Consider the following 8,126-nt stretch of genomic DNA (forward strand, 5'->3'; position numbering starts at 1 on the left):
CTCAGGAAACTGGAAAATGGAGAAGAGCCTGGTGCCTGGTACAAGTTTTCCAGAATTCTTTTTTTTGCTTGAGAGTTGAAATACAGTCCATAGTTTTCCTTAAAGCAAAGTGCTCACCTTGTTCATTTCTGAGAAAATGTCAGCCCGACACCCACATCCGAGGGGCTGTCACTGGCTCTGGACGTCTCGAGTGCCCTCCCCACTCCGGGCAGGGGCGGCCACTCCACTCGGCTCACGTGGCCCCTGCAGCTACACAGAGCGTTAATGAGACCAGGATGTGAGGGCTGAGCTACAAGAAAGTCAGTGTTTTTTTTCTTTATTAAGGGTCCTATTACGTGACCTATTACGCAGTTTCAAGGAAAGTGGTGACCGTGGACCAGCTTGCTTCCGGTGGCCAAGGGCAGCTCGGCATCGCCGCGACCGGTTCTGGTCTGTGGCTTGGTGGGTCCGTGGACATGCTGGCCCGTGGACTGGTTCTGGCTTGCTGGACTGGCGGGTCCGTGGACATGTTGGCCCGTGGACCGGTTGCCTGTGGACTTGTTTGCCCGTGGACTGGCTGGAATGAGCGGGTGATACGGGGGAGGTCTGTGCATGGTGCCGGAGCTCTAGGGTCTGGACTTGGTCTGACAGCCACCACCACGGCGGTGTGGGGTGTCGCTGAGCTCCACTGGGCCCCTCCCTGGTTATGAACCCGTGGGCAGCACACCTGACCTCCAGTGCCACCCTGGGCGCTGTAGACGAACCTTCCTTCCCTCCCTCAGGCGGGTCTGCTTCCCCCGGAGCAGGAGACCCGCAAGCCCGGGGGACTTGGGTGTTCCACTTGCGTCCGGATCGTGAATCTCCGTCAACACACTTCTCCTTACTCTCTGTGCGTGTGCAGCTTGGAGACAGGGTCTGGCGGCCGGGCCTGGAAGGAGCCACGCGTCCATCTGCCCGGGACGTGCGTGGATGTACAGCGTGGCCATTCTGCGTGGCTGCGGAGCTCCGCGGCGTAGGTGAAGCTCCCCGGAAACACTACTGACAGACGCTCCGTGTGGACAGCTGCGTGTCCTTGTCAGGGCCTCAAGCCACCTGCTGAGTGGGATTAGCAGTGACTTCTGTGCCTCAAGCAGCAGGGAGGGCTGCCTCCTCGGAAACTGTCCTTGGTCCAGGCAAAGCAGGTGGACAGACGTTTGAGAGGCCCAGGAAGGGCTGTCCTCACTCACCCTCCCTCCTTTGTTGCCCCGGCCCTGCGCTCCCCGTCTCTGCAAACACTGAACGACGCAGAGACAGACAGGTGATGGCTCACTCCCCTCCCCCGCCCTCCTAGCTTTGCCCCCAGCGCGAGGCAGCAGACGCCTTGCTGCCCCGGTTCCACTTACACTTTGGAGCAGGTTAGAGACCCCCATGGACACGCACGGTGGAGGGACATTGGGAAAGAACCGCACGATCCATAAAACACCCCGCGGCCCGCAGGGGGAGTGCGTCCCCCCCGCAATGGTCCAGCCCACAGGCAGCCGCAGGGCACATCTGAGTCAGGCTCAGGGGCAAGGTCGGGGGAGGTCCTGTTAGAAGCAGGGGCCGTGGTGACCGCAGACGCGGGCCTGTGTGTCTGGGGCCTGCCTCGCGGACGCCCTCCTGCTCCACATGCATCCACGGGCCAGGGGCTTCAGCCGTGGAGTCACAGGGGCTCGGGGCTCACACTGGAAGTCTGGCAAGGCTCCGTGCTGGAGAAGCCCGGCGTCTGGTCTGCCATGAGGCCGGCTCCCCGCCGGGGCACCAGCTTTCTCGGTCTGCCCCGGTGGACGACCGGAGTAACCGCGAGCACCCTCGTGGCGTGGCCATGGCTGTGTGGGAGAGGAGACCCCGTTCCTCTGGCCTGTGACGGCCTTGCCTCCTCCGGCAGCCCAGCCTGGGTCCCCGCACGAGGGCCCTCAGTGGCCCCACGGCCCCTGGGGCTGGACGCCAGCCCAACAGGTGCAGAGACCTCAGCGCACGGCTGGGCCCGGTCTGAGGCACGGAGCAGCTCATGCGCTCTCCTGTTCTGCACATCCGTCCGCTGGAAAGGTCTCCTGCGTCTCGTGAACGCCGCTGGGGAGGCTCAGGGCTGGTTTCCTGTTTGTGTAATGGCTGGAGGCTGCCTCCCCAGCAGACGGCCCGACAAGAAATTCACCTGAGGCTTTGGTGAGGCCAACAGCGGGTGGGAGGAGCCGTTTGGCCCAAGGACTGCTGCGCGGAGAGCCCACGGCTGCGAGAGCCTGCGGGCGGGGCTCCTGCATGACCGTGCCTGCGGCCGTGAAGATCCCGGGACCCTCAGGCCATTCCCGCCGTCAGGCACGCGTGACCTTGTCTCAGGGCTCCAGGCCTTCGCGAAGCCCACGGCCAGGGATCCCCTCCCCGGGGTCGGGGGCGTCTTCCTCTGCTCGTGGGGTGCTCTTCCTCTGCTCTTTGGCGGCCAGGGCCCCGCACTTTGCACCACCCTGAGCTTGTGCGGTCGCACTCTGGCAAAGGCTGCCGGGAGCCCCGTCCCTCCGCGGCTCCCGGCCCCTCGTGTAACAAACGGGAGGCCCGCGTCGGGGTCTCGCGGGCTGGGTCCGCGCCAGCCGTCTGTACACTGCGCAGGTTGTGAGGGACAGACACCTCGCCGTAGGGAAGAAAACACGGCCACGCGAGGCTGGGCGCTGGCGGTGGCGTATCCCGCGACGTCTTCCTTCCAAGCGCGTGGGTGTGCTCTCCCTGACCCCGGCTTCCCGGGACCCTCCTTCCCGCCGGGGCTTGCCGGGCCCTCCCGCCCGTGCCATCAGCTCGCCTGCCGGCGGGGAGTCTGGGTCCACCGTGCGGGGCAGGCGGGGCTGGGGGCCCAGACGAGGGGCCGATGATCTAGACGGTTCGGAAACAGACGACAGATCGCTGCCCGCGGGCCCAGGATCCAATCAGAGAGTCGGGAGCCTGCCGCTCTCCGGATTCCGCTTCCTTGACGGTTTTCTAGCTGCTCTCCAGGAGCAAATGCTCCCTTCGTGCACAGCGGGTGAGGCCCTGTCCCTTGTGGCAGAAGGAGCGAGGAAGACAGAACAGCATCAGGGCCAAGGCCGCAGGCCGGAGAACACGGGGACCCCAGAAGCCACGGCTCAGCCAGATGAGGAGAGATCCCAGGTCTGGACAACCTGGCGTCCTGCTGCCCCCACGGCCCCCGCCGGCCAGAGACCCCGGCCCAGGGCAGGGAGGGGCTGCAGGCCTGTGATCCCCTCAGAGATTCGGGGAGCGGCAGGGTCGGCCCCGCCTTGCAGAGCCGGACACCCGGGGGTGAGTGACCCGCCCCGGGCCCTGGACCCTGCCAGCGCCTGGGAAGTGGAGACAGCTCTGGGGGGTGAACCTCAACCCAGTGAGGCTGCAGCGTGTCGAGGGGGAGAGACCGACCGCCGGCCGGCCCGGCCCTGACAGCCCCAGGAGCAGGACCTGCTCTGCCAGTGCACAGGAAGCAGGGCCCATGTCTGCCGCCGGGTGCAGAGCCCTCACCCCGCAGGAGGGGGGCCAAGGAGACCACCTTGTTGGGGGAGTTGAACCCACTCCAGGATCCTGGTCAGCATGGGGTCCCCGCTGCCCCAGGTCAGTGGGGCGGTCCCCGCTGCCCCACTCCTACGTTTTGCTCAGCTCCTGCTTCCTCTGGGCACCAGGTGGTGAAAAGCAGGGGAATTCCCACAACGGTGTACACAGCCCCACAGGGGTCACGTAATCGCAGGAGGTTCAAGTTTCAGGAACGGGGTGATTCCCCACAGTGTTGGGTGTGAACCCTTGAACATGGAACTGGTTGCCTTCCTTGGCCGAGAGTCTGGTTGTGCTGCCCGCCTGTCCCGTCCTCCTGAGCCGACAGCTGGGCTTGTCTTCCCGAGCCCCATTTCCTGGCTCGTCTCCCGGGTCACCTGCCTTTGTCGGCACCCCGGGGGCTCGCGAGCCTCAGGGCAGGGGAGGTGCTCCTGCCTGCGCTGGGCTGAGCGCCCGGGCTCGGGGGCCTGGATCTAGAGCACGCCCGCTGTCCAAGAGGGATGTGGATTGCTCGACCCTCCTAGGTCCCCATTCCTGCTCCACTGCCCGTGATGGTCTCCCCTGTCTCCAGCCCAGCCTTCCTGACCCCCCGGGCAGGCTCACGGGCTTAGGAAAACGCTGTCCTCACGCTGCGATGTTGGGCTGTCAGCCGGGTCAGGACTTGCTCTCCGTGACTGCTAGCGGGAGGGGGAGCCCCCAGCTTCAACTCTGCAGGTGGCTCGTGTTCCCCACGCTGCAGACAGCCCCGGAGGCTCCTCACCGCGTGGCAGCCAGGCCCGGGGCTGCGGTGCGGGAGGGGCGAGGCGGGACGCTGCGGACGGGCTCCTACCCCCAACTCTTCTGGGCAGATTGCGCCCCAGGTGGCCCGGGACGCCCTGCCACCGCCTGCCTCAGCGGACCTGTGCGGGCAGGACGAGCGCCCCAGCGCTGGGCCCGAGTCTCACAGACATCTTGCTTCCAGGGCAATCCCCGTTCTAAGAATCTGGCCCTTTAGGGGAGGTTTTCTCTGCGGCGTTTCCAGGTGTGGCACGGACCTCAGACAGATTCTGCACCTGGTCTCTGTCATGAACGTGGGGGCAGACACGGGGGACAAAAACCAGGCGGTTCTAGATCCCAGAGCTGTGGCTGCCCCTGGGCTGCAGGCCGCGTGCCCTGCTCCCACCTGCGTGCCGAGCTCCCCTGCGGACCGGGCTCTGTGCAAAGTAGCGGGGGCGTCCAGACTTGCCTCGGGCGCCTGGAGCATCCTGTCTACTTAATAGATGTTGATTCCCTTTGCAGCAAATAAAACAACCCGCAAATGCATTCTTAGAGCTCGCTGTAAGTTAATTAATACGACTCTCATGGCCTTATTATTCTTAGATACAAAGCTAATTTGGAAAGACACATGTTTCTTTTAAAGTTGCGTGGCTGAAAAGACTCAGGGCCCGAGTTGATTAAGAGAAAGCGGCCCTTAGCGTGCGGCCCTCGCGGGCAGAGGGAATATTAGATTAGGGTTCTCACGCCCTCCCACACCGCCGCTCCTGGACACCAAGCCCAGCCCACGTGAGCTTCTCACGCTCCCCCGAGCCTGAGGTCCCGAAGCACAAGTCCGCAGGCACCCCTAGGTGGGCGTCTCCCTCCAGGATGAGCCCTGCAGGGACACACATGCGTGTGGAGACCCCCGAGAAGGGACCTCGGTCATGAGACCCCGGGGGCCTGAGGTTCCTCTCGGCACCACTGTGGGAGCTGGAGCTGGAGCCCAGACTTCCAGGCGCCCCAGGCGCCCGAGGCTCTGCCCGTCTGCAGTGGGGCTGACCCTGCAGACCGCCCCCAAGAGGAGAGCCTTTGCTGCACCTGGGATGCTCCTGGGGACAGAGGATGCTGGAGGCGTGGGCCTGGCCCTGGGCACGTGGGCGTCTCTGCGACCAGCCCCAGGCAGAGGCCGGTCCTCATGGGGCTGCTGGGGAGAGCTGGGGCCCAGGAGGGGACGGAGCAGAGGGCCCCCACCTCCTGGAGGCATGCACGCGGCCTCGCCGGCTCCTCTTCCTGCCCGCCTGTCCCATGGGGCCTCCGATCGGCTGGGATCTGGCATCTGCTGGAGGCCCGAGGCCTCCTCGCGGTCTGTCTCGCCACCTCGGGCCACCTCGGGGGCTCCACCGCCAGCCCGTCCCTGGCTCTACTCCCTGGGATCTGAGAAAGGCCCAGCCCCCAGCACAGACGGCCCCAGGGACGCTCTGCACACACGTGCTGAGCGAGGTCGGTCTCACGCAGAGCTTGGGGCAGCTGAGAGCTCAGGACGAGCATGTCTCGGGTGCGGACACCGAGGGCAGCGCCGTGACTGCTGTGGCCAAGGGCAGACTGCGTACCCCACGCTGAGCCCCGTGTAAGGGTGTTTGGGTGCCACCGGCCCGGGAACGATGTCCTTCGTCTGTGATCTGCAGGCCCTGCCTTGGCTGCCGCCCACCACACCGCGAGGACCACCTTGGCTGGTCAGTGGGTGCCCTTGGCCCCTCACGGGTCTTGATACAGTGTGGGGAGCTGGAGGCGGCCGGCGTGGTCTGACCTGGTGGGTGCAAACTTCCCTGACCGTCATCGAGCACCCGCCGAGGGCTCTGTGTTCTCACGCGCCTGCACGGACTGGAGTTAGGGGAGGGAGGTGGGTGCGACGGGCACCCAGGAGGGTGGGCTCAGGGGGCACAGCACTCCAGGGCATATGGGGAGCAGATGGGGGGAGAAAGTGCCGCTGGGGAGGGAAGGGGCTCCAGTCAGCACAAGGCCAGTGTGGGGGAGGGGGGCTGCCCTATGTTTCCTGGGGGAAGACGTCAGATGGTCTCTGACAAGGTCCAGAACTGACTTTCTGCGTGGCCCAGTGGTTGCCTCAGAAGTGAGTCGGGAGAGAACCGTCTGCAGAAGACCTGGAACTCATTCAGGAGGCTCTCCGCCCCCCAGGAGAGAGCACGCACCCCCGCTCCCAGGGCGGCTCTGTCCAGAGACCCCTCAGGACCTCAGCCCCATGCTCGCAGCCCTGTGAGGTGCCACGCTGCCTGCACGGGGCCCTGGACGGAAGGAGGACATCAGGGCTGCTGAGGAAACATGAGTCACGTGCGGGCGTCGCTGGTGGCGGCGTGCGGGTCCCGTTTCGTCCTGCGTCCTGTGGCTTGGCGTCTACGGGGCTGTTCCCATCGCGGCGCGAGGTGTTGTCCCGGGTGGGGGACTGTGGGAACTCCCTGTACTATTCCCGTGAGCTTTATGTAAAATAAAAAGTACGTCCAACAGCTTTAGAACTGAACTTAAATTACAGAGGTAAACCAGAGAGAATAAAATCTCTTCCTTCAGTTAGAGCAGGAAAGAGAATTATTCCCACCCTTGTGTCCTGTGACTTTTGGGGCCTTCGGGCAGCAGGCTCCGGGCGCGGCCCTGACCGCCGACCCTAACAGTGCAGGCGAGGCGGGGTCGTGGGGAGGGTCTGCCTTTCAAGGAGGGGTGCTTGGTCTAAGTACCAGCTTCCTACCTCAGGCCCTGACCTGGGCTGACAGGGGCGATTCCCGCAGGGCCGGAGTGGATACAGCGTGGGGTGCGGAGGGGTCCCCTGTGGACCTGCGGCAAACAGGACGCACTGACCAGCAGCCCCTGCGGGGGACGTGCCGGCTCTCGCCTCGGATCTCTGCCGGGCGACAGCCATCCCTGGGCACCCGGGGTGGGGACCGAGAGGGACGTCTGCAGAGCCTCAGGGGTCAGCTCCGTCCTGACCGCAGACAGCCTGCAGCTTTCCTGGCACCCCCGAGGCTGGTTCTCCGGGAGGCAGAGGGCCTGGAGCAGGGCTGTGGGGAGTGGGCTGGCCCTGAGCAGGGGGAAGGGGCTGCGTGGCCCTCTCTGAGCGCCCTGGATGGTTGGGACCTTGCAGGACGTGGTGTCCAAGCCCTTGGGGTCCAGCCGTGCAGGGGGTAAGGTGGGTATTGGAGACTGAGGACCGAAGGACCCTGCCCTAGACCTCGGGAGGGGATTAGCTGACTTCGACCAGCAGGTTAGAGCTGCGACTGGCTGGGGGGCGTGGCCTCACCACCGTCTTGTTGTCACCTCGTCCTGCTGTCCCCACCAGAGCCCGAGCCCACCTGCTGCCCACCATGGGTCTCGCATCGGCAGGAGCCTGCAGAAGAGGAGCCCGCGCCATCAGAAACAGTGGTGGTGGCCTGCCCGGGTCCGAACAGGGCTCTTCTGGTCACTACCTCAGAGGCGGTGACATTCCTCACCGAAGGGCACTCATGGCTGGATGACAGCACTGGCCGCTGCGTCCTCCACGCCGTCTGCCAGACGGCCCGCACGCAGCTTTCTGATCTCTGGGGCGGCGGGTCGGGTTGGGGCTCCCTGGACGCAGAGGCTACAAGCTCAGGAATGCTGCTCGGCCCCGGCTACTGGCTGTCCCGGGCGAGATCTGTGTGAGGGGCCATGAGGCCCTCAGTGCGCCGAGCAGGGAGCAGACCCTGCGTGGTACCTGGGGCACCAGGGGAGCGGCAGCCACACCCTGTGGCCTGTGGCCAGCCCACACTCCCAGAGGCCACGGACAGGACATCTCGGGACATTTGCTGCTCAGGGTTTGGGGTTCAGAGCGGCCTTTCTGCAGACAG

This window comes from Neovison vison, chromosome 3 (assembly GCF_020171115.1).
Source record: "Neovison vison isolate M4711 chromosome 3, ASM_NN_V1, whole genome shotgun sequence".
NCBI classification, from domain to species: Eukaryota; Metazoa; Chordata; class Mammalia; order Carnivora; family Mustelidae; genus Neogale; species Neogale vison.